This window comes from Sciurus vulgaris, assembly GCF_902686455.1.
Source record: "Sciurus vulgaris genome assembly, chromosome: 2".
NCBI classification, from domain to species: domain Eukaryota; kingdom Metazoa; phylum Chordata; class Mammalia; order Rodentia; family Sciuridae; genus Sciurus; species Sciurus vulgaris.
The window spans coordinates 133,191,131-133,215,955 of NC_136462.1; the positions used below are offsets into that span (position 1 = coordinate 133,191,131).

Genomic DNA, 24,825 nt, shown 5'->3' on the forward strand with positions numbered 1-24,825 from the left:
TTGTGTGCTGTTTTTTTTTTTTTTTTTAAATCTTACAAATAGAAAGCAAGAACCCAAACTCCCAGAGCAAGTGTGCGACTAACTTCTAGGCCACACATGCTTAGGTATGTTTTATAGGTCGTACTGAACTTCAAAATCGGGTGTGTTTGTAAACGGAGGGAACTCAAAGGGTAAATAAGGTGAAGAGGAAGGCAAGACTGGAAGGTAAAAGTAAAAGTATTTATTCATACACCAAAATGCACACATAAAAGACCCAAAGGACTCGTAGTTTTTCTGCCTTTCTTCGCTCAAATTCACACCTTCCTGACCATTAGAATTACTTTCTCTACCTTCCTTTGGGGTCTGTAAGGCACACTTTCCTCAAGAGCAAGACTTCTTCCCTCAATTTCCGAATTTATATTTTACGTGTTAAACTTAGACAGCCAGGAGAGGCCCATCCACACAAAGCAGGAGGAGCCATGTGCCAATAACTAACTTGGTTAATTGAGTATATCTTAAAAAAGAAAAAAAAAAAAATGTTCATGAAACTGCCTTGGACCCACAACCACAATTTTAGCAAAAATGGCCAAGTGAAATGTAACAAGCAGAGAAATGTGCTCTCTCAAGAGATTACCATTTAATTTGGGGCATCGATGTTGAAGAATTGTAATAATGTGGAGTTCCTAAATTTCTTAATTCTTAATATATTAGCCTTAGGACCCAAAAAGGAAAGAAAAAAACAACAGAGGTATCATCCCTTATAATTCGTGATGTGTGCGGTTTGTATGTGTATTTTAAATTGTGCAATTCTAATAGCCAAAATGAGTCATTTCATTAACTGGAACCATCAGCAATATGCTGCTGTTACTTCTGATCTTAGTAAATGTGCTTCTCTATTTTCTGACTTGCAAAGAAGAAACTGAATTTCTGTCTTTTTAAAGCTACCCAGAATATGGGTAAACTGTTCAAAGAACTAAATCAAATTGATTTCCTCTTTAATGCAAATATATTCACAGGAAAGCAATTCAGAACACATTATTTGAATAATAACATCAAAACACAACCTTATTAAAATTGCATTAAATGGAAGTAGCATAAAATTTTTCTAATTCAATATCAAAAGGCAGTCTGATAATGGCACTGGAACTGCAATAGTAAATGTGAAATCATCTTCCATGTTATGATGCAATCATGCTAAAATCTAGTAAGCTATGAGTAATAACTTCCTCACAAGATGCAACAATATATTCTCAAACATCAATCTTAATGACAGGGGCTGCTGTCATTTGAATGTGTCTCCCAAAGTTCAAGTGTTGGAAACTTAATCCCCAGTGTAACAGTGTTGGGAAGTCAGGCCTGATAAGAAGTGATTAGATCATGAAGACTCTGCCCTCGTGACTGCATTAGTGTCATCTTTGGAATGGGTTAGTTATCTCCAGAGCAGGTCTGTTATTAAAGCAAGTTCAGCTGTCTTCCAAGTGTATTCTGTCAGTCATGTGATGCCTTCCACCATGTTATGACAAGGCAAGAAGCCCTCACTAGATGTAGCCCTACAACCTTGAACTTCCCAGCCTCTTGACCCATGAGCCAAATAAGATTTCATTGTTTCTAAATTTTTCAGTCTGCAGCACTCTTTTATAGCAACATGAAACAGACTAAGTCAGAGGCCTACAAATAAGAATTATCATCATAGCATTCATTTTATTTTACAGTAAGAATTAATCTGCTTCAGTGTCCTTGAAAATTACAATTTGTACTTAAGTCAAAGAAGGCTCTTGCAATCTAATACTGCAAAAGCTACTTCCAGAAGGACTAGTTGTACCTTGAGTCAAATAATTTCAGCAACCAAGAGATAAGGGAGAAATTAAAAAATAACATGAAAGCTGTTGTCAATAATTAGTCTGGTATTTCAATGCTATTTCTTTTTTATTTTTCAGGCAAGAGGTTTAGGGTATACTATATAGACAACATTTTAAACAGCAGAGTTGCATGATTTGGTTTATATTCCTTTATTCATTATTTTTTATTTTTTTTATTTTTTACAGACTGTCAATGCTATTTCTTGTTAAGGTATTCACCTAAACTATTAAGTAGCTCTATTGGCTAGGTTACCCTATGACTGTGTGTAAATCAGAAGTGTCTGTCAGTGGCACCCCAGCTCAGATAGCAGATTGCCATTACTCAAAATAGATGAGAAAAGGTAACAGTTTGAAGTCTGAAAACCCTGTCTACTGTCCAGAAGAGTGAGGCTGAGAAAATACAGGCATAAATGATAAAATGAGGTTTATTACTGTATGGGGAAGACACCTAAGCCCACATTCCATGTCACTCTGGGAGACATGGATGTTTTAGGTAGAAATTGTGGCAATATTAACACTAATGACAATAACTACAAATAACAACAACTAATGATTTTACAGAGGTGAATAGCATTAGAATGAAGTTCAGATACTGCAAGGGTCACTCAAACCCACATTCCACTTCAGATTAACACCGGAAGCCATGCATGTTTGGGTAGAAATGGGGGTGGCAATAACACTAATAATGGTGTGTATAAATCACAATGGCTAATGGTTTTACAAAGTTAACTGGGTTAGATCTTATTTCCAAGTGGTCTTCAGGTTCTGCTTAATTTAGTCCCCCAAACAACTCAACGAGGCATGTGTGTTTATTAAATTTCTCTTCTCACAAGTGGAGAAACAGGCACAGAGAACCTAGACAGTGGTGTTTTTGAAAAAGTAAAAGCTATGGAATCAAATGGCTCTAGATTAGAGAATGGTTTGACACTGGGAAAGCTACCAACACCCCAAGTTTTGGTTTCCAAATCAATAAAATGAGACCACTAATCCTGGCTTCAGGCGATTGAAATAGGTTTGTCAAATACCTAACACCTGGCAGATAGTTGATAATTTTTTTTTTTCCTTCCTAGGGACTTTTATGTTAAGGAAAATATGAGTGCTACACAAAGTTGTATTTGGTATAGGGAGGCAAAACAATTAAATTGACATGAGACAGATTAATAGGAGAAAAGCACACACATTTAAGTATTACATGTCATTGGAGCTCTCATAAGGAAATGGATATACAGAAGTAGAAAAACCTAAATGCTTTTACATTTGAACAAAGGGAAGTAATTATGGAAAAGTAAGTAAATTATATGGGGAATCTAAGGGAGGATAATTATTTTAACAAGGCTGTTTGTACAAAATTCTCTTGGCTAAGACGCCCCATGGAGTAATGTTTCTTTTCTCCTGGTACTGGAAAGGCATCTTACACATGGTAGTTTTTAATCTCCTGTTCCCAGGAAAAAAAGAGGAGACTAGAATGCCCTTCGTGCATCTGCTGTTTTTCAAGTGTCTTTAGCGCAAAGTAATCTTTATGCCAAAGTGGCATATTTTGGGAGGCATATTCTGCTACCCCTTAGTAAAAAGATGTTCACTGCAGAGAAACACATGTACATATAAAAATCAGGGGAAGTTCTGGAGCTATATGTCAAGGTAATATTAGAGTCATTTACTTTTAAAAATAAAATTCAATTTTGTTTCTTTGCTTGGGAAAGAAAATTATATCATTACTGAAGTTTAACTTCATAATGACATAATGCCATAGCAGTTATGCAATTCAAATTTTCAATAAATTCAATGCAATTTGGAATATGGAATTTGTAATTTTTTGTACCAGGAGCAAAGTAACAAAGACAAGTGGTTTTAAAGAAAAGAAATTTTCAAATACTTTATGTTAATAGCCTCCTTGTTTTTATTGACAGACCCCAAAGGAAAAAAAAAAATTGAAATTCTTGGAGGCAAAATCTAAGCTAGCTAAGATTTCAAAAATGAGCAAGGAAATGCCTGTGACCAATTGCTGTTTAAATGTCTCTAAGTAATTAAATGCTTAATTTCATCTCCTTGGTAGCAAATGCTTCCCTAGAATTTCTAATCATCTTTATTATCTACTGGATTCTCCTCTTCATTCATTGGTATTTCTTGTAGCTCCAGAGCAACATTTTAAATTTTCTGATAGCAACACAGTGCTGAAAGCAGGTGAGGACATTTTGGGGAAGAAAGGCAGTGATCAAAGCATGCAGCTAGCTATGTGAGCAGTTTCCCACCTTTTCCAGTGGACAAAAACAGGACAATGCACAGCATGTCTGTAAAGGACTTCAGTGGCAAACACTATTTGGGTAGATAACAGGGAAAGCAGTCCAAATTTTTAATGGATGAAATAAAATTTCTTGCGTCCACTCACTCTGATCACTCACTGTAACAAAAGGGTCCACCTATTCCTAACAAGATACTCCACTTAGATCACATGGTAGCCTACATAATAATATTTTCTCCCTCTTAAGTAAACACTTTGATTAAACAGCAGCAAAGCTTTCCTTGATTGGCAGAAGAGGGAGAGGTAGGCCTTGATGAGATAGTGCTTTCCAAATATTGCGGCCATTTGGTCCAAACCTTTTTCTTTGACTCTTTTTAAGAAATACAAATCATTCAGCTACCCAGAGCCTTTATGAAAATCATTAAGGTCTATGCAAAGTCTCAGTAGTGGCCAATAAGATTCCTTTTGTTTTCTTGGTCCTCATCCCTCCCTGTTCTGCATCTCTTCCCTTTAGGAACTGACCTCTTTCCACCTTGTATCTGACTGGGAATGCCCATCTGCCTCCCTCTGGGGGGCTCATAGAGGTTCTCTCTCTTCTGGACTAACAAGCTGAAGGGTAACAAAAGCCTAGCCATTTGTGCTGTTGTTTGGGGATGATCCAGCTTGTGGTGAAGAGCTCTAATAGATGGAGAAATAGTTTCTTTCTTCTGGTTTAGATATGAGGTGTTTCCAAAGAGCTTGTATGAGATAATGCAAGAAAGTTTAGAGGTGAAATGATTGGGTAATGAACACTTTAACCTAATCAGTGCATTAATACACTGATAGGAATTAATTGGGTGGTAACTGTGAGTACGTAGGGTGTGGCTGGAGGAGGTTGAGTCACTGTAGACATGCCTTTGGGGTTTATATTTTGTCTTTGTTGAGCAAAGGTCTTTCTTCTCTGCTTCCTAGTACTATGTCCCCAGCTGCTTTCCTCTACCAATCTTTTGCCATGGGGTTCTGCCACACCTCGGGCCCAGGGCAATCAGGTTGGCTGTTTTGGACTAAGACCCCTGAAACCATGAGCCCCCAAATAAACTTTTCTTCCTCTAAAATTTTTCTTGTCACATCTTTTGTGACAGCAGCAAAAAAAGATGACTAAAACATAGTTCTAATGCTGCCACCTGATTCCCTGGATCCTGAGTTGAAGGTTAGACTGTTGGAGATAATGAGTTACTGGAGCATCTCCTTTTGTGTAATCTCCTTTGAGTTGGTTCCTGTTATTTGGAACTGAACAAATTCTAGCTAAGTCAGTAGCCAAGTCCATATGCAAGGAGAAAGGAATACCAGGAAATGACACTTTGTTTCACAGGACAGGAATAAAGCTTGAAAAGGTTAATATCACCAAAAAGGATTTTTGAATGTCATCATTCAATTGAATGAACTGAATACAACTTGATATTGTTTTAATGTTTTTTTCACAGTATTCTGTGATTGAAGAATATGCTTATAAATTTAGCAACAGGCAGTACAGAGGAAGAGATAAACTATGAGGGACTGTGGTTTTCAATGTAGAATGTAGATATGGGGTAAGGTGGTGATTTACCTCTGAGGAAAGTAGTTTAGAATATGTACTCGTACATAGTTTGGAATATGTAGTCGTAGATGGATTAGTTAGATATGTTCTGAGGAATGCATTGTTAGGTGATTTCCTCAGTGGGCAGACATCATAGAGTGTATTTACACAAATTAAGATGGCTCTGATGTCACTAGACAATGTAATCTTAGGGGACCACTGTCATGTATGTAGTCCATCATTGAATGAAACATTGTTACACAGTGAATGACTGTATTTTAAGGCATCTGCTACCCCAGGGTATCTATATTCTCCAAATTTAACTCAAAGCATTTTTCCACTGGTCATACAAGATGACAGAAACTTCATTATTTTAGTCTATGTGTTAGCCTAAGGCAGAAGTATACCCATGAGGCAAAGGCACTGAGGATAATGAGCAAAGCTAATATCCAGAAGGGGTCAATGCAAATAGATATTAAGAAAACTGAACACACTAAAATGGAAAGCAAAAGTATATGAAAAGAATTAGAGAAAAAGAAACATTCAGGACATGAATCAAAATATTACATTGTACCTCATAAATATGAATAAATGTGACAATTGAAGGATAATAAAAATATTTAAGGCAGACAAGAAGATCCAATGTATGCATAACTGGTGGTCCTGAGTGATACAGTAATCATAAACAGAGAAATATATGTGATTTCAGGAATCCTGGGATATAATGAATTTACACAGGTCCCTGTCTTGGATCCTGTCCCCTTCCGGACTCTCTCCTTTGGACTAACAATCAGAGCAAGCATGCCTTCATGGCTGGAGTGTAATCAGAGATCATGGATCTCCAAGATCTGCAGAGGAGGGCTAGGACAGGGCTTTCCCCTGAGGTGCAACAAGTGAGAACTCAGGTGCTTGATGAGAAGGCAGCAAGCCCTGTCCCAAGGCCTGGGAAGAGCCAGGATTGCCTGGTACCTTGTGAGGTCTGGGCTGGTAGAAGTCTGTGTCTCTCTCCTAAGGATCTTTTCTGAGGCTGTTCTCTCTTTTATGAGTCCCAGGCTGTTGACCAATTGCCCTGAGGAGCAGCTTCACTAGCAAGTCAAAAACTGCTGGGCTTTCAGGTTGGAAGAGGCAGCGATGTTCCCTCTATGTGTCCCAGGCTCCAAGAGACCACTTCCTGATAGTTGCAGACATGTAAATAGTGTGCCCTTTGATTCACTGTAGCCCATAAAAACAAAATTTTCGGAAACTGCTGGGCTTCTCAGCACTTGTCAATGTAATACTTTTCCAGTGACTCTCAACACCATGACCTGTAGAGCAAAGGAAGGAGTACAAAACCTTGCACAGGTGAATAAGAAAAATTATAACTCATAAAATAGCCCAAGAACTTGAAGGAGAAGCAGTGACATTGACAACTTTTGGTTCTGCTGACCAAGAAAGAGAGAACACACAAATAATAAAGCCAGAAAGAAGGGACATCACTACATAACTTAAGAGAAACATAAGGGAATGTTATGAGCAGTGGACAATTATGTCAAAAATAAGATAAATTAGAAGTATGGAGAAGTTACTAGAAAGACAAGATGAATGCTGTGTGTTTTAAAATACAATGTGAATAGATCTACAACTATGAAACAGATTGAACTAGTAACTTTAAAACAGATTGAATTAGTAATTTCACAATTTCCCACAAAGTACTCGTCCAGATGGCTTCAAAGTGAATTCTACCAAACATTTAAAGAATTAAGTTTAATCCTGTCCCTTTTTTTGTAGAAAAATTGGAGGGACCAATTCCTAACTTCTATGAATCCAGCATTATCTTAGTACCAAAGTCAAAGATATCACAAGCATAGAATACCACAGACCCTCAAAAACATAAATGTAAAAAAATTGCTATTAAAATAATAGTAAACAAATTCTTGTAATATATTAAAACCTTATACACCATGACCACATGTGATTTACTCCTGACATACAAGGTTGATTTAGTATTAGAAATATCAATTAATATAATATGCTATATTAAGAGGAATAAAGAGAAGAACCTCACGGTAGTTTCAATGGATGCAATAAAAGCATTTGACAAAATCAAATAGGCTTTCATGCTATAAACATAGTAAACTGGATGGAAACTTATTCAGTGTAACTAAGGCCATCTATGAAAAACCTATAGCTAACATCATACTTAAGGGTGAACCTGAATGTTCTTAAGCTAAGATAAGAAACAAGAAAAAGATGCCCACTCTCACCTCTTTTATACAACATTGTATTGGAAGTTCCAGCCAGGGAAAGTAGGCAAGAAAATAAAAGTCATCCAGATTAGGGAGGAGGAACTAAAACTTGTCTGTTCATAGATGACATAATCTTGCATATGGAAAATCCCAAGAAATTCCCTAAACAATATTAAAATAATAAGTTCAACAAGGTTGTAGGATACAAAATACATTTATAATTTTTTTTATGCACTCACAATGAACAATCTGAAAATGAAATTAAGAAAACAGCTCCACACACAATAGCATTAAAATGATAAAACAGGAATAGTTTTTAAAATAAGTGAAAGACTTATACTATGGAAAGAACAAAATAATGAAATTAAAGAAGATCTAAAAAAATGGAAATCATCTGTGTTCAGAGGACTTAATATTATTAAAATGCTGATACTACCCAAATTAATCTATATATTTGGCAATCCCTATCAAAACCTTGTCAACAAAAAGTTGAATTTTTTTCTGAAATTGATAGGCTAATTCTAAAATTCATATTGGAAATGCAAGGAATTCAGAATAACCAAAATAATTCTGAGAAAGAACAAGCTTTGAGGATTCACGTTCCTGATTTCAAAACTTACTATAACACTAATGTAATCAAGGCAGTATAGCACTGGCACATATTATGACATGAACTATGTCTTCTCCAGTGGGCACATGTTTAAGTCCCAATTCCTACTACCTCAGGTTGTAACTATATTTGGAGATAGCATCTTATAATACATTAGATTAAAATGAGGCCTTTGGAATGGGCCCCTAATCCAATAGGACTAGTGTCCTTAAAAGAGGAAGAGGCATCAGTTATGTGCTTGCATAGAGAAAAAGTCACATGAGGACAGTGAGAAGCTGTCTATGTTGAAAACTAAGGAGAGAAACTGCAGTAGAGACCAAAACTTGATCTTGGATTTGTGGCCTCCAGAACCATGAGAAAGATTTCTGTTGTGTAAGCCACCCAATATGTGGTATTCTCCAATGGTAGCCTTAGCAAACTAATACAGAGACATATAATAGAACTGATAGTCCAGTAATAACTACAACCAATTTTCAGAAGAGAGGTTACAACAACTCAATAGGATAACAACAAATGATACTGGGATTACTGGATAGCCTGGTACCGGGATGAAAAATGATTTTGGACCCCAAATTGATACCATACACAAAATCAATGCAATGTGAATCTTAGGCCTGAATGTGAGAACTAACACTATAACTCTTAGAACAAAATGCAGGAGTACATTTTCATGACCTTGGGTTGAGCAAGGGTTTCTCAAATTCAAGACCAAAAGCATAAGTGAAAATGAGAAGACCTATAAGTTGGAATTCATTACAATTGAAAACTTTTGTGTGTCAGAACACTCTCAGGAAAGTGAAAGGACAATTGTACACATTCTGAAAGAAAATATTTTCAAGCCATGTATATATGTGATAAGGGATTTACATACAGAATATATAGAGACTTACAAGTGAACAAGAACAAATCTCATATTTTAAAAGTGGGCAAATAATTTAAAGAGATATGTCTCCAAAGATATAAGAATTTTCTAACTATAAAAAAATGAAGTACTGTGAGGCACAGTGGTGCAGGCCTCAGCAACGTGGGAGGCTGAGATGGGATAATCTCAAGTTGGAGGCCAGCCTCTACAACTTAGCAAGGACCCCCATCTCAAAATAAAAAAAAAATAAAAGGGCTTGGGATGTGGCTCAGTGGTAGGGTGTCCCTGAATTCAATCCCTAGTACCAAAAAGAAAAAAAAGAAAATTAAGTACTGAAGTACTGATACGTGCTACAGTTGGATGGATCTTAAAAATATTGTGCTAAGTGAAAGAAGCTACTTACAAAAGACAATGTATTGTATAATACTTCTTAGATGAAAGAGGCAAATGCATAAAGGCAGAAAGATAATGGTGCAGGGCTGGTAAGGAGGTGAGAAATGGGAAATCAAATCTCAGGTATGATATTTCTTTTTGGGGTGATGAAAATATTATGAAATTAGATGATGATGTTCCATAACAGTAAATATGCTAAAAGAACATTGATTTGTATACTTTAAGCAGGGGTACGTTATGATATATTAAATAGTTAAATAAAACTATTTTTAAAAACTTTCAGAAGGTCAAGCTGAAAATCTCTAATAAGTATAATGAGATGAAACAGAAAAGAAAGACTTATAAACCAGCAGTGAGAACCATCAAATGGATGCAGTTCAGGTGCCCAGACTTTCTGGATCAAAAACCACAGAAAAAGATTTTTTTTGTTATAAAGTTAAACCAAACTGCAACCAAATCAAGTCCTCTGTGAAAATAATGATTTCAGACAGCATCAGGAAGCAGGCTTGTCTGCACTTAAGGCAGTTGAGGGGTACCTTTAAAACCTGCAGCAGGTTAAAGGAAAGCAGTTCCCTACTCTGCCACCAATTTCCTCTGGGTTCTGGAAGAAAGCCTCCAACTGGCCTGGTCTCCAGCCCCCTGTCCTGCAGAAAGGCAGGGTTAGGGGAGACAACCTCTTTCAATTATAAAGTACAATTATTCTATGAAAGAATTCAAAATAAAAGATCATCCACACAAGTTGGGAGGAAAACAGAAGGTTCATCCTCACAGTTAACATTTCTTTAAGAAATGCCTGGTCACTTATTTCCTAGATGTCAGCAAGCTGAAGCGTCCTGAGTTTCTCAGAACATCTGGTGGTAAAATGATGAATTTCTCAACTTGGTCTGTGACCTCGAGAACAAATGGCCTCCATTCAAGACTACACTGGGGTCATCAAACTTCAGTAGTGATGGTGAAATAACATGGAGGAAATGGGGCTCTGGTTGTTCCTGCTGCCCCTTGCTTCCTGTGAGTATCATGCACAAAGGGAGGCTTTAGGGGCTGTACAAACAACCCCAGCCCTAACCCAATCCAATATAATCACAAAAGTTCAAATTAAATTAACATCTGTGAAAGTCTATGTAGACACATTTATAATCCGTGGTTTAAAACTCAATTTTTTACCCTTGTTTGGGGACGAGTTTTCAAATTCTACACATGGCACTGAAGGCAAGAACTTTTGCAGTTAAAAACAAAATGAAACAAAACAGCTATTAAAACACGGTAGATTAAGATGTCAAGTACCTAGTCAGAATGACCATTATCAAGAATGCAAGTAACAACAAATGTTGGCAAGGATGTAGGGATAAAAGTACACATATACATTGCTGGTAGGACTGCAAATTGGTGCAACCACTCTGGAAAGCAATATGGAGATTCTTCAAAAAACTGGGAATGGAACCACCATTTGACCCATTTATCCCACTCTTTGGTTTATGTCCAAAGGATTTAAAATCAGCATACTACAGTGATGTAGCCACATCAATGTTTATAGCAGCTCAGTTCACAATAGCTAAGCTATGGAACCAACTTCAACAGATGAATGGATAAAGAAAGTGGTATATATTCACAATGGAGTATTACTCAGCCATAAAGAAGAATGAATGCATGACATTTGCTAGTAAATGGATGGATCTAGAGGCTTACCATGCTAAGTGAAATAAACCAGTCCCCAAAAGCCAAAGGTCAAATGTTTTTTTCTGATATGTAGAAGCTAACCCACAGTAAGGGGAGCAGTGATAGAAGTTCAGTAGATTAGACAATGGGGAATGGAGGTAAAAGAGGGGAGATAGGAAAAGAAAAGAGTGGAATGAATCTGACATAATTTTCCTATGTATGTATATGAAAACATCACAGTGAATCCCACCACGTGCACCCACAAGAACGGGGTCCTAACTAGAATAAGATATTCCATGCTTTTATATTTATATCAAAATAGATTCTACTGTCATGTATAAAAAGAACCAATAAAAAAAGATATCAAATGCAATATTACATTCACACCTGCTGCTCTTTAGGCCCAAACCATCACGTGGTCTCACTTAACACCATCAGCTGTAGTTTAGATCTTGAATGTCCCCTAAAGGCTCATGTGTCAAAGGCTTTATCCCCAGTCTGTGGTACTATTTGGAGGTGTTAGAAACCTTTAGAGGTAGCACCTAGTGAGAGGGAAGTTAGGTCACTGGGAGTGTGCCCTTGAAAGGGACAGTAGGAACCCTACCCTGTCTCTTGGCCACCATAATGTGAGCAGTTTCTTCTAGCAAACACCCACCATGATGTGCTGCCTTACCACAGGCCCAAAGGGAATGTGACCAAGAAACTATGGACTGAAACCTTTGAAACTGTGAGCCAAAGTAAATGCTTTCTCATTATAAGTTGTTACCTCATGTATTTAGTCACAGTGGTGGAAAGCTGACAACACACCATCTCTTTATGTTTTCCGCTAATTAAATTGAACTTCCACAGTTTGCTAAATATGACAGTTGTTAACAATGAGGTTTTATAAGAAATAAATAATGATGATGAAACTTAATAAAAACTCAGAATGATTGAGAAGAGATATGTCACTTCATTGACCACAGGGTTCAGTCTACTCAGCTGACTGACCAGATTTTCAAATGTACCTTCTGAAGTTGCTCATTTAGTTGAAAAGGATAATCTTCCTGCAAAATTGCAATATTAACAATAATCATTTTTAAATTAAAGTGAACAAATTTAACAGTGCCCACAAAGCTATTTTTGCAATCCTTTCATGAACATAAGAATTGATGTAAATATCTTTTCATCTGGAAGGGACAAGAAAGTCAGGTGCTCTGTTCTGTATCTCTGCTTGGACTGTCTCATGCTCCCCTGGACAAAAAGTAAATGTGTTGCTTTTCTTGGTATAAAAACTGTTTAAATGAGTAAAGCTTGTACAGACCCATAATTCTCACATTTTCATTTTGATAAATCTGCAGCTCACAGTGAAAACCCTGGGACGTGTGTATGTGATCTTAAAATACCTGTTTTAAAGAAAACATTCAATCTGCCATGTTTACTTCTATTTAAAGGATTAAAAGACCCTAAAAATGTATAAATCATGAATAACCTTCTAAGCAGAGTAATTGACCAAACCCTTGTTTAGAAAGTCCTAGTACCTGCTACTTTATAACAAATTCCCAGAATTCCAATATTAATGGAAACTTCAGTTTTCTCACCAACTCCTTTCCTGTGGCTGCATGAGATATTCTGCTGAGTGGAGCTGTCAAAAGCCTTAAATAGAGAAAATAAGAAAGAATGGCATTTCAGGGAGTAAACAAGTTTAATTTCAATTGAACAAAAGGAGGTACAAAGAAGGATTTGGGAAGGAAGAGGAAGAAAATAGGTAAGACAGAATGGACCCTGTGCAAAAACAAACAAACAAAAACAAACAAACAAACAAACAAACAAAAACAACTATTTAGATACAAATATGGCAATTGACAAACACCTATCAGCACCTTGGCTAAGACAGGAAAAAGCCCTGCTCAGCTGAGTCACACTCATCTGGGAAGGAAGAAAGCAGAAGGAACCTGCTGCCTGGCTGTGTCTCTGCTGGCTTGGCTGCAGCTTTGCTTTGGCAGCCAGTGTGGGAAGGGCAGCCCGTCATGCATGTAAGGGAGGGGCCTTGCTTTTCTGGAGGTTTCCTCTCCCTTGGAGCTGACAACACCACTCCTCAGTCTGGCTGGATACATCAGGACACCTTTCTTAAGAAGCAAGACTTTTTTCTATATCTTAAAGATTTTATTAATCCTACAAGCTTGAGAGAGATGATGTAGAAAAAGCAAACATTAACTAATTAACTGCTTCCTTGGATCCAACCAATCATTAAATATGTGCCAATGGAATTTTCTTAAGCAGCTCAGTTGTTTATAATTATCCAAGTGGTTCATACTGTTAGTGTGTATTTTTTCTTTCTTTCACATTTACCTCTAAGCAAATTACCAAATTCAATAGGGTTCTTATTCTGGACATTTAAGAGCTATGTATTGGGAAATTGCACACAGTGATTAATTAATGTGGATACATCTGTTACATTTAATCCTTTGTGCCTAGTGTGATTATTAGATGCAACTTTGCAGAAAGTCAGCCCAACTCATTGCCATTTATACTAATATCCATCCATATTTTTCCTTGGCAAGTCTTACTTAAGAATATTTTCTAAGTTTATAAATAAATTATACATCCCATTAAATAGAAGTTAAATAACAGAGTGACAGATTTAGGAGTGAACATGTGATCCCATCAATGAGGGATAATTTGATGACTTCTGAAAAATGTTTACTTGCTCTTAAAATTGAGGTTTGTTTGAAAAAAAATGAAATAAGGAAAGCTTTCCTCTTCTACTGAACATTTTGCACCTGCATGTATTGCCTCAAGCAGTGGCAGTCATCTCATGACTGCAAAGAGCTAAGCCAACACATGAACACATTGAAGCTGGCAGAGTGGAAAGCTAGAAAGAAGCTAGGTCTCTGACTTTGCTGGGCTGCTGAACCAACAGTCTACAGCAGCCCCCCTCTACATTTGCCATTTGACATAATAACCTCCTTTGCTCTATACGCTTTTGTGCGATGGATTTTATTTCATTTGCAGCCAAGAGCAACCCCGAATCTTCCCAACTGACACCTGTAGACTGGGTAGCCCCAATGGGAGGGACCTGTCACCTGGTTGTTCTCACACCTCACCTGGTGAAGCCATGAAGCCCAGTCACAGTTGGCTGTGTGCCAACTGGCTGCATCTGTTTTGGCTTCATAAACATTTAAATGTGAGTGTGAAATGCTGCTGTTCAGGAAATGGTGCAAGGCTACAGATTGGTAGTTGGCTTCCAACTCTATGACAAAAGTCCATCTAGATGTTACCTGGGTCCTGGGAAAGGGGGAAGGTCTAAGCCTTGCCAAGATAGCTCAGGTCATTAGGTTACAAAGACAGGATTTGTTTGGAAGTCACAAAGATGTGTCCTTATATTTCGTGGATGTCATCTTAGCTTGCGTGATTCTTGTCCTCAGCCATGGCTTGCCCACCAAGGAGTTCCTTTCCCACTGCATGCTGAATGAACCTCAGGGGCCATCCCGAGCTCCCAGTCACTCTTCAGCTGGTTCCTTCACTCCAGCAAGTCTTCACTTCTCCACCCAACAGATGGGCTGGTATTGAGGTCCTTCCTCCCTTGTCACTTTGCCTGTAGTTGATCCTAGTCTCCTAAGACCTCACTCTATACTACAACCCTGGTCCCCTGTACTTGGGAGGAGATGACAGGAAGTTAAAACCTGAGGCTCTGGAAGCTTTCGGTAATACATCTGTCCTTGTTGCCTGGATTCATGTAGCACCCCAAATCAGGCCTTGTTTCCTGGTTCTAAAATGATGATGGCTAGGACATAGCTGTACTTGAAAAGCCCCAAGACAACCAACCACACATTCTCTGGCGTCCTGTGTTCATTGATGCTGGCTGGGTGGGGGTGTGTCCAAAGGGTGGCCCACACTGACCCCTGGCCCATGATAGAGGGATGCAGTCTGCACAGGGACCTGAAATCAGGGAACAGAGTCCAGAAAGAATCTGTTGAGCTAAATAAAGGTCAGGCTGTCTGGAGAGAGACTATGTCTGTGGCAGAGCCCAGAGTGAGAAACAGCTACTCCAAGCCAGAGTGGGGTTAGCCCACTGATGTGGGTAGCTTCCCAGCAGCAGAGAGAACGCTTGTCTGGCCCAACTGAAGTGTCAGTTCTGGGAAGGCATAGCTAGCCTCTTCGAAAGAGAAATTGCAAGGTAAGACTGAAAACAATTCAGCTCTATTTGATTCTGAAAATAGACACTATCCCACCCCTCCCCCTTATCTAAACCTAGACAATGTAGTTTGCTAGGCCCGTTGCCTCAGCCCAACAGAGGCAAAATGTTCCCACCTATCTGTCCCCATCTCTTCCTCTCAATCCACCATGGCCTGAGAGGGATTATATCTATCAAGCCCCCTAGCTGAGCCCAAACCAGCTCTGGGGAAACTACACCCAACGAAATGATTGGGGAAAGCAAACACACATGGTATCTAAGAAGTAAAGTCATTTGAAGGAAGGAGTCAGCTAAATTCTAGAACAGATGGATACTGTGGAGCAGAACTAATGGTAGAAACAGAAATAGACTATATAATAAAAACATAATGAGAACACATAAGGAGATATTATTAGAGCATGATAAAATGTTTCTAGGACATAATGCTTGATTTTTTAATCTTGAATTTTAGCAGAGGTACAGTAAAAGAGCATGATCCCCACTGAAAAACAAATTATTCTTTTAGGGAGATCAAATGAAAGATGAGTCACACAATACAAGACAAAAAGTTAATGAGCTAAAAATACAAATGAAAAATGAAGACAGAGAGGTAAAGGCTGGATGTATAACATATAAATAATAGAAGCTGGGGAGAACACAAAACTAAGGCAAAGAATAAACAAAGGAATAATGTTGAAGAAAAAACTAAGTGAAGCCTTAAGATAGAGTTCTGAAAAGGCAGAAATTGGACACATCCTGGCAAAATTTCTGAATTTCCAAAATAGAAAAATCACATAAACTTCTAGACAGGAAGAACAAGTCATTTCTGGAAATAATCATTTTAGTCTCACATTTCTCACCTGCAATCACGGAAAGGAATAGGCTAGGGTATAACATTTATTGGCTAGGAAGAAGAAAGAACTGATCAAGAATTCTCTATCCAGGACAGTTATTATTATGTCAGTATAGACTCAAGGGAGGTAGAGACAGAGTATAGTGATCAATATCGAGAGTGAGTATTATAATGCAGTAATGTGTCACTGATGTGCTTACACTCTAAGAAATGTGTTGTGAGGTGATTCTGTCCTCCTGTGAACAAAATTCTGTCCTCGTACATGAACTTTATACAAATCTAGATGGTATAGCCTGCTACACACCTAGGCTGTATGGTACAGCCCATTGCTCCTAGGCTACATGTATAGCATGTTACTGTACTGAATCTCCCAGGTGATTATCACACAATGAAATTTGTCTGTCTAATCATACCTATCATAGAAAAGATTCAGTAAAATACCATGTGAGAAAAATTTCAGCCCATTACAATCCTCTGGGACCACTGTTGCGTATGTGGTCCTGTTATTGTCCAAAATGTATTGCATGACTGGACTTATTTTTAAAATCTTAATGGATAATGATAGTGTAAATGTAAATTGTGATACAGTTGTCCATAAGGATTCTTGAAATGAAAGAAGGAAATTCTTTGTAAGATTTGGGTCCCAAATAATCTTGACATATCTTAAGATTAAGGGGAGGCACAGTGGGGCAGGACAGATGGAGTGGAAAGAATGACTACAAGGCTCTCCCCCATGCAGGGCAAGGTGAGGAGAGTAGTGGGCATATTTGGGTGGGGGAATGTTCTGGTTACTAAACTATGATCGTTCCACTTCAAATCCACAGCTCCTATACTAGTATTGGATGTCTGTAAACTGTTATTATTTTTTGCATGGTGGTATGGTCTGCATATGGTTTGAGTTTGTCCTACAAGGTTCATGTGCTGGAAGTGGTGGGACCTGTAAGAAGTGGGGCCTGGTGGGTAGGAGGTGTTTAGGTACTCGGGGGCACTCTCCTCAAAAGGGATTAGGGCATTCTCATGGGACCCTGCTTAGACCTCATGAGAGAGCTGTCATAAAAAGAACAAGATATGCCCCTCTCCACTTCTGGTTCTCTGTCTTGCCATGTGACTGTTCCTTCTTATACCCACTTCTGTCATTGTGATGCTGTCTGCTATAAACTCCTCAGCAGAGCCAGGCTGCAGTGGGTGCCATACACTTGAACCTCCAGAACTATGAGCTAAGTAAACCTCTCTTCCTTATAAAATATCCACACTCTTATATTTCATTATAGTAACAGAAAACAGATAGATGCTCATAGTTTTCTAGTGGGCTTTCAATAAAGGCCAATGAAAGTAAGCTGAAAAATGAGGAGAGGAGGACTGACTTCACTTATTGTTCCTGTCAGAATTGCCCCAACATAATAGTAACAAACTCCTCTATGTTGAAAGTTGTATATGAACTATGGATTTGTTTGAGCCATCATAAGGCAGGGAGTCTGCTTTTCTGGGAACTCCTTGTGTGAAATTTCCCAGTTTGAGAAAGACTAGATCATGCTGATGCCCTGCCTTAGCTCACAGCCCTAGGTTCAAACACAGCAGCTGGGAGATGGGCATAACCTGCCATGCCCTGAACAACCTGTTTTCCCCACTCTTATTTTACTGAAGAAGCTCCTTACTGAATCCCTTTGGTGTGTTCCACTAAATAAAGTGTTCAAAGTAAGTGTTCAAAGTAAGTAAAGTGTTCAAATAAAGTGTTTTAAAGTAAAGGGCTTTACTCCTTATTAGGATCAGACCCATCAGGCTTCTTCCATCTGTCAATGTTCCCACTTTGAAAAAAAAAAAAAAATATATATATATATATATATATATAAAATTCTCATCTTTTATGTTTATTTCTTAATATTACTTTCCTACTCTTTATTTCCAGCCAGCCCACACCTGCGATGTTTACTAACTCCCTCCCCATGCAGGCCATGAACAGGACCTCTGCCGATACTAAAAGGATAACAAGAGAATGTTATATGGAATATTGACCAGTACATTAAAAATATAGATGAAATGGGAATTTCTAGAAGAACACAACAAAAATAAAACTGATACAAGAAGAAACACAAAATTTGAATAGTTATGAGAGTTTCTGAATCTAGAATCAAAAATGTTCCCTCAAGGAAAATTCCAGACCAGATGACCCCATGACTGAATTCAAATGAGTATTTATAGAAGAAATAACACTAGTCTTAAATGCTTCCACAAAAGAAAAATAGGGGCTATTCCCCAGTGCATCTTAGGAAGAAAGCATAACCTTAATATAAAAATCTGACAAGGATATTTTAAAAAAATGAAGATTAAAGGTCAATCTACATCATGAATATATAAGCAAAAATACTGAACAAAACATCAACAAACAAAATCAAAAGAGTCAGAATGAGCAAGTTGAGTCAGAATAAGGAAAACAAGTTTGTTAACATTCAAAACATTAGTCAAGATGGTTCACCATATTAACAGAATAAAGGATTTCTCACCTATGATCTCAAAAGAAATAAAATATGATTAAATCCAGAATCTGCTTATGATATTAAAATAGCTAACAAAAACTTATCAAGCTTAAAATAAAAGGGAACTTAATCACTACAAACAACCTGCATAAAACATCACACAATAAAGTTCAAGATATGGAAAGTGGAATTGGTATCTGTCAACTATGTTTTTCTTTTTTAGATGGTGCTGTGATCTGCATATGGTGTGAGTTTGCCCTCCAAGGTTCAACTGTCAGAAGGTTGATGCTCACTGCGATGATGTGAGGTATGATGGGATCTACAGTGAAATACTGAAAATATTTCCTCTAAGATGATGGAGACAAAGAAATCTGGTATCACTTGTGTTCATCATTTTACTGAATGTCTGGCCAGTATAGTCAGAAAAAACAAAGTTGGGAAGGTTGAATAGAAAGAAACAAAATTATCTTAATTTTAAATGACTTGATACTACATGTAAAAAATTTAGGAAAATGCACAGCTGAAGATATAGAATGTGTGTGTGTGTGTGTGTGTGTGTGTGTGTGTGTATCACAGTAACTGGATATATGGTTAATATACATAAAACAGTTTTTTTTTCATTTTCCACAAACAAAAAATGGAATTAAAACATACTCCCATTTGTGGCACATTTTCCCAAAGACAGACACACAATTGCTCTTATCTTATGTGCCCTTACATGGGTGTCTACTTCTTCCACCAAGAGAAGCTATTTCTCTGCCCCCTCTAATATCACTTACTTTGAACAAAAGAATGAGGCAGCAGTTCCAGGTGTGAGTTCTATAACCTAGACCTTAAGAGGACGGCATCCTGGTCTGTGTCTCCTGGAACCTTCTCTTGTGTAGTTTCCCCCTGCCATGGGCAGAAGCCCAGCCTAGCCTATGGACTGAATGACAATGGGGGACCCAACCGCCACCCAACATTCAAGTTCCAAATAATGAGTGGGGCAATGTGAATTGTTCAGCTGTTCCAGCCACAATCTACCTGCAATCCAAGGAGTGATTCCAGGCAAGACCAGCAGAAGAAATACCCACAGAATCCTAAGGAATAATAAATTGTTGTGGTTTCAAGAAATTAACTGTAGTGCTGGTTGGCAGCAGCAATAGATAACTGAAACACCATGCAAAACACCACCAACACACACATTTATTTATATACTTCTATTCAGAAAATAATAGAACATTATTGAGAGAAAGTAAAGAGACCTATATAAATGTTCATAGGCTGGAATATATGCTTTGGTCAAGATGTCAATTGTCCCCATAATCATTTATAGACTCTTTATAATCCCATCAAAAATTCCAGAAGGGTTTCTTTGTAGAACTTGATAAGCTGACTATAAAACTAACATGAGAATGCAAAACCACCAGCAGCCAAAGAATCTCAGAAGAACAAAGTGCTTACCTCCCAGATACCAAGACTTACTTACAAATCCACATTTATTAGGACAGTTTGATCTTGATGTTTGTATGGACACAAAGACCAATAAAATCCAACAGAAATTCAGAAGTAAACCATGGACATAAGGACACTTCATCTGTTACAACAATAGCGTTGAACAACTGTGAGAAAAGGACTAACTTTTCAATAAATAATCCAGAATCAAGTGGATATATAGAATATATAGAAAAACAAAACTATATTTTTAATTTCAAAAATTAACTCTCAACAAATTATGGTGCTAAATGGGAAAAGGAAAATAATAAAGCTATTTGAAGATAATATAGGAGAAAATTCTGGTGGTCAGAGGTAAGAAAACCTTTTTTAAATCAGGACACACAAAAGACCATTTTGTGATGAAAAGGAAAGCCCCCCGAATGTGATTGATGTATATTTATGTATATATGTGTGTTCGTGTGTATGTGTGTGTGTGTGTGTGTCCATTCAACAAACCACAAATTATTGGCAAAGGACTCATTTTCAGAACATATAAAATAAGTAAGAAAAATGCAAACACCACAATGGAAAACAGGGACATGCTTCACAAAAAACAGTATTCAAATGTCTAATAAACATATAAGAATACATTCACTCAGCCTCATTAACTGTCAAGGATATGCAAAATAGTGCTGTAACCACGATGATGTAACCAGAAGGATCAAACTCACATAACCATAAGGCAATCATGACTCACTTACCCTCTGATTAAAATGAAAGTGATTGACAATACCAAGCATTGGTGACACTGGAAAATATAACCACACACACACTCTGCCGGGATAATGTCAACTGGAACCACTACTCTGGAAAGTGCTTTGGTATGAGCTACTGAAGCTGAAACCATACAGCAGAATTTCACTGCTAGTTGTACACAAAAAAAAGATATGTAAGCAGACATTCAATGTAAGCAGCATTATTTGTAATAATCACCATATTAAAAATAACCAAAACGTTCATCAATGATAAAATTCATGGAGGGGACATATATACCTCATGCAAAATGGAATACCATACAGCAGTGAGCATGAAGGAACTACAACTAAATACAACAATACAAATGAATCTTATTCTTTCTTCACGGCTTTTGTGAATTCTGCCCTGACGCCCCAGGGAATAGGTTCCAGATGGACTCTCCGGAAAGTCCCTCCTCTGGTCATCATCACAGTGGTTCTCCTAAAAGGTAACATCATCATAATCATCCAGTAGGCTCTCTGTGAGGCAGCCATGCTCAGCCCTAACTTCTACTCCTTGTGATCTCTCAGTAAACCACAGCCTTGCCATTTATTTCTCAAGTGTGCCAAGTATGCTTCCACTTCAGTAACTCTGCCTGGAAACTTTGTCCCCCAAGTAATCAAAAACCTCCTTCAGGTTTCCAGCAGGATGAGACCTTCCCTAATCACTCTGTATTAAATATCACATCATGCCCCATTCCCCTGTGTTCCTTCTAGTTTCATTTATTGACCATAGTGGTCCCCTGCATATGATATATAATTCATCTAAACATTTTTTATCACTTATTGTCCTGAACTAGAATCATCCTGCACTAGAATAAAACTTCAAGAGAATGAGAATTTTGTCTATTTGGTTCATTGTTATATGCCCAACATCAAGAGCACTTTCTAGCATACAGAAGGCACTCAACAAAATTCTATTAAAAGTTGGGTGGGGTGGTGCATGCCTGTAATCCCAGCAACTCAGGAGGCTGAGGCAGGAGGGTTGCAAGTTTGAGGCCAGCCTCAGCAACTTAGTGAGGCCCTATGCAACTCAGCAAGACACTGTCTCAAAATTAAAAAGCTGTCTAAGGATGTGGCTCAAATGTTAAGTGCCCCTGGGTTCAATCTCCAGTACAAAAAAAAATTGTATTAAGAGTGACCACATAAGAAACCCTAAAGTGTCAACTGATGTACTCTGCACATAGGTGGAACTTGCCTATCAGTGGGCCTCGCAGATAGGTTCCTCTCTCCCCAAATCTGTGATTGTTTTTCTCCTGAATGGTGAATTTTCACAGCAAAGACTCCTTCAGCCCTGCCTCAGCCTGGTTGAGACAAGCAACCAGCTTTGTGGGAGCCAAGAAAAGCTAGGCTGAAAAGGCAGATGGATAGAGGCCTTACCCTTCTCTCCAAAGACTCACTTCATCCCAAGTTACAGGGACAATTAGAGTTCACAGAACATCATGTGTGCCTACATTTCCATCCTCCCTAAGAGCTGGGATGGGCCACATGCCAAGTCTGGTAAATGTACATGTGAGTAGAAGGGATATGTCACCTCTATTCTGAGGCACTTACCATCAAGGTGTCTCCCCCCATCCTTTTCTACTCTGTACACAGTGCCATTGAGGGCAAAGGATAAGATAGTAGAGCTTTAAAATGGAAGGAGTTTCATTACCTTCCTTACCACACAGAAGAAAGCTGCCTTGAAGATAATCCAGCCCATACTAGGCATTTTGTGAGCAAGAAACAGTCTTTGTTATGCTGAGCCATTGAAATTGTAAGGGCTTTATGGTTGTTACTGCAGCACGGACTCTCTCATGCTAATTACCTTCTTCTCCTATCTCACTACTGCTTTGGCTGTACCTCGCATCTTTCTACTCTAATGTCTCCTTGGTTCAGCCTCTTTTAATAGTGGAGTTATAGAGGAACAATTTCATAGCTGCATGGTCCCTACATAGGGCTCAAGGGAGTTTACCTGCCTATTCCAGACTGTAAATTGATCCTCTAGTTTTCGCCCCATCCACATCCCTTCCTTGAGAGACTTCTGGTAGCTCAACCTGTTTCTTCCTGGTTCCAACCTGCACCCTCAGCTCCTTGCACAGTGAAGAAAGCAGAAATAAACCTAAACCAGTTCACCACACAACAACCCACTTTTCATTCTTCCAGAATGCTGCTGTCATGTCCCATCTGTCCATTTCTTCTTTGTTGAATCTTTTTCTTTCATTTCTTTGATGTCTTTTTAATGTCTGTTATTCCTTTATTGTCAATTCATATCATTTATTTTTATTAGAGTTTCAAGAGAAATGGTGATAAGCAATAAATATTTGTTGAGTGTATATTTACTTTGAATATTTATTGTAACCATTGCTAATGACATTAAAACATTTAGGTTTACACAGTTTTTCTTTTCTTACAAGAAGTTCAAAGTATTGAAAATGTCAGCTCAAAGAACAAAAGGAAAATGTCATTATTACCATTGTAAAATTAGATAAAGCACTGTGAGATTTGGGAAACTGCCCACTATTTCAACTGTGTAAACACTGGAACACAATCTAAGATTCCCAATTCATGATCTTCTAATTTTTCTGCTTGTACAACCATCTTCAGCTCTATAATTAAATCCCATTTTTCCACCCTAAATAAAAATTTCACTGGTATAACCAAGAGAATACCTAGTTGAGATCTCAGTGTAATATAGGGAGTAATTTTAAGACCCTGGTGTAATGTTGGCAGTACTCTCAGGAGCTCCACAATCATTTTACCAATTTGATTAACAGCACAGTTCATCCTTTCATACACGCATTTTAATACATCACAAAACATAAAATGCATAATCAATTCATGGAGAGAGAGATTTTGGGCTTGGAAAATGCAGAGGTTGACAATTTTGTAGCTGGAATCTCTGGTTCAGAAAGGAGAGGGGCCAAGGAAGGATTAAACTCAATCAATCAAGTCTTGCTATTTTTACTCTTGTGTAGTCTTGCATACATGATCATAAAGAACACCAAATGCACCAAATTTGCCACAAGAAATAAGATAGAAAGCAAAGCTTAGCTTGGTGTAGTGGTGCACACGGGTAATCCCTAGTGGCTTGGGAGGCTGAGGCAGGAGGATCACAAGTTCAAAACCAGCCTCAGCAACTTAGTGAGACCCTAAGCAACTTAGGGTCTCAAAATAAAAAATAAAAGGGCTGGAGATGATTGGCTTAATGGTTAAGTACCCCTGGGTTTAATCCCTGTCACCAAAACAATAAAAACAAAAACCTAAAACCAAAAAAACAACCAAACAAACGAATACTAACTTAGCATTTCTCACTCCAACTTAGCATCAAAACACAACCGCATTTCCTCTATCATAGTGACACAGTCAGATAGAATCTGATTCCCTGTGTCAAAGGTGTTATCACAAGAAGGCAGGATCTAGGAGTCACACACCAACAGCCAATGCTCACCCTTATGTATTTTCCTGATTAAGATCCTCAAGGGGGACAAAAACTATTGAGGAGGATAGAAAACCAAGGCGGAGAAATACTACGTATGCAGGTCTTTGGGATGTAAATGATAGAAATCCAACCCACATTACCTTAAGCACACAAGGAAATTTATTGATTCTGAAAATCAAAGGTCCCAGCACAGTCAGGCCTAAAAGCAGGCCTCAGCTGCTGTGAGCATCTCTGTGTGAGCCATCTCCTGCGTCTCCCTGCAGCATGGGCTTCCATCACACATGGGGAAGCACAATAGCTGGTCTGGCTGAGCTTGACATGTCAAACTCTGTC

The 24,825-nt window shown here is 38.1% G+C and overlaps 1 protein-coding gene and 1 long non-coding RNA gene across 2 annotated transcripts in view; one reads left to right on the top strand and one right to left on the bottom strand.

Annotated features, from left to right (window-relative positions):
- Nucleotides 1-24,825, bottom strand: part of ENTREP2 (endosomal transmembrane epsin interactor 2) — a 490,869-nt gene that overhangs the window by 149,058 nt on the left and 316,986 nt on the right.
- LOC306650520 overlaps nt 18,976-24,825 on the top strand; it is a 43,531-nt gene continuing 37,681 nt past the window's right edge. Inside the window, exon 1 of the long non-coding RNA XR_013760946.1 lies at nt 18,976-19,168. This is a non-coding gene — a long non-coding RNA (uncharacterized lncRNA). The remainder of the gene's footprint in view (nt 19,169-24,825) is intronic.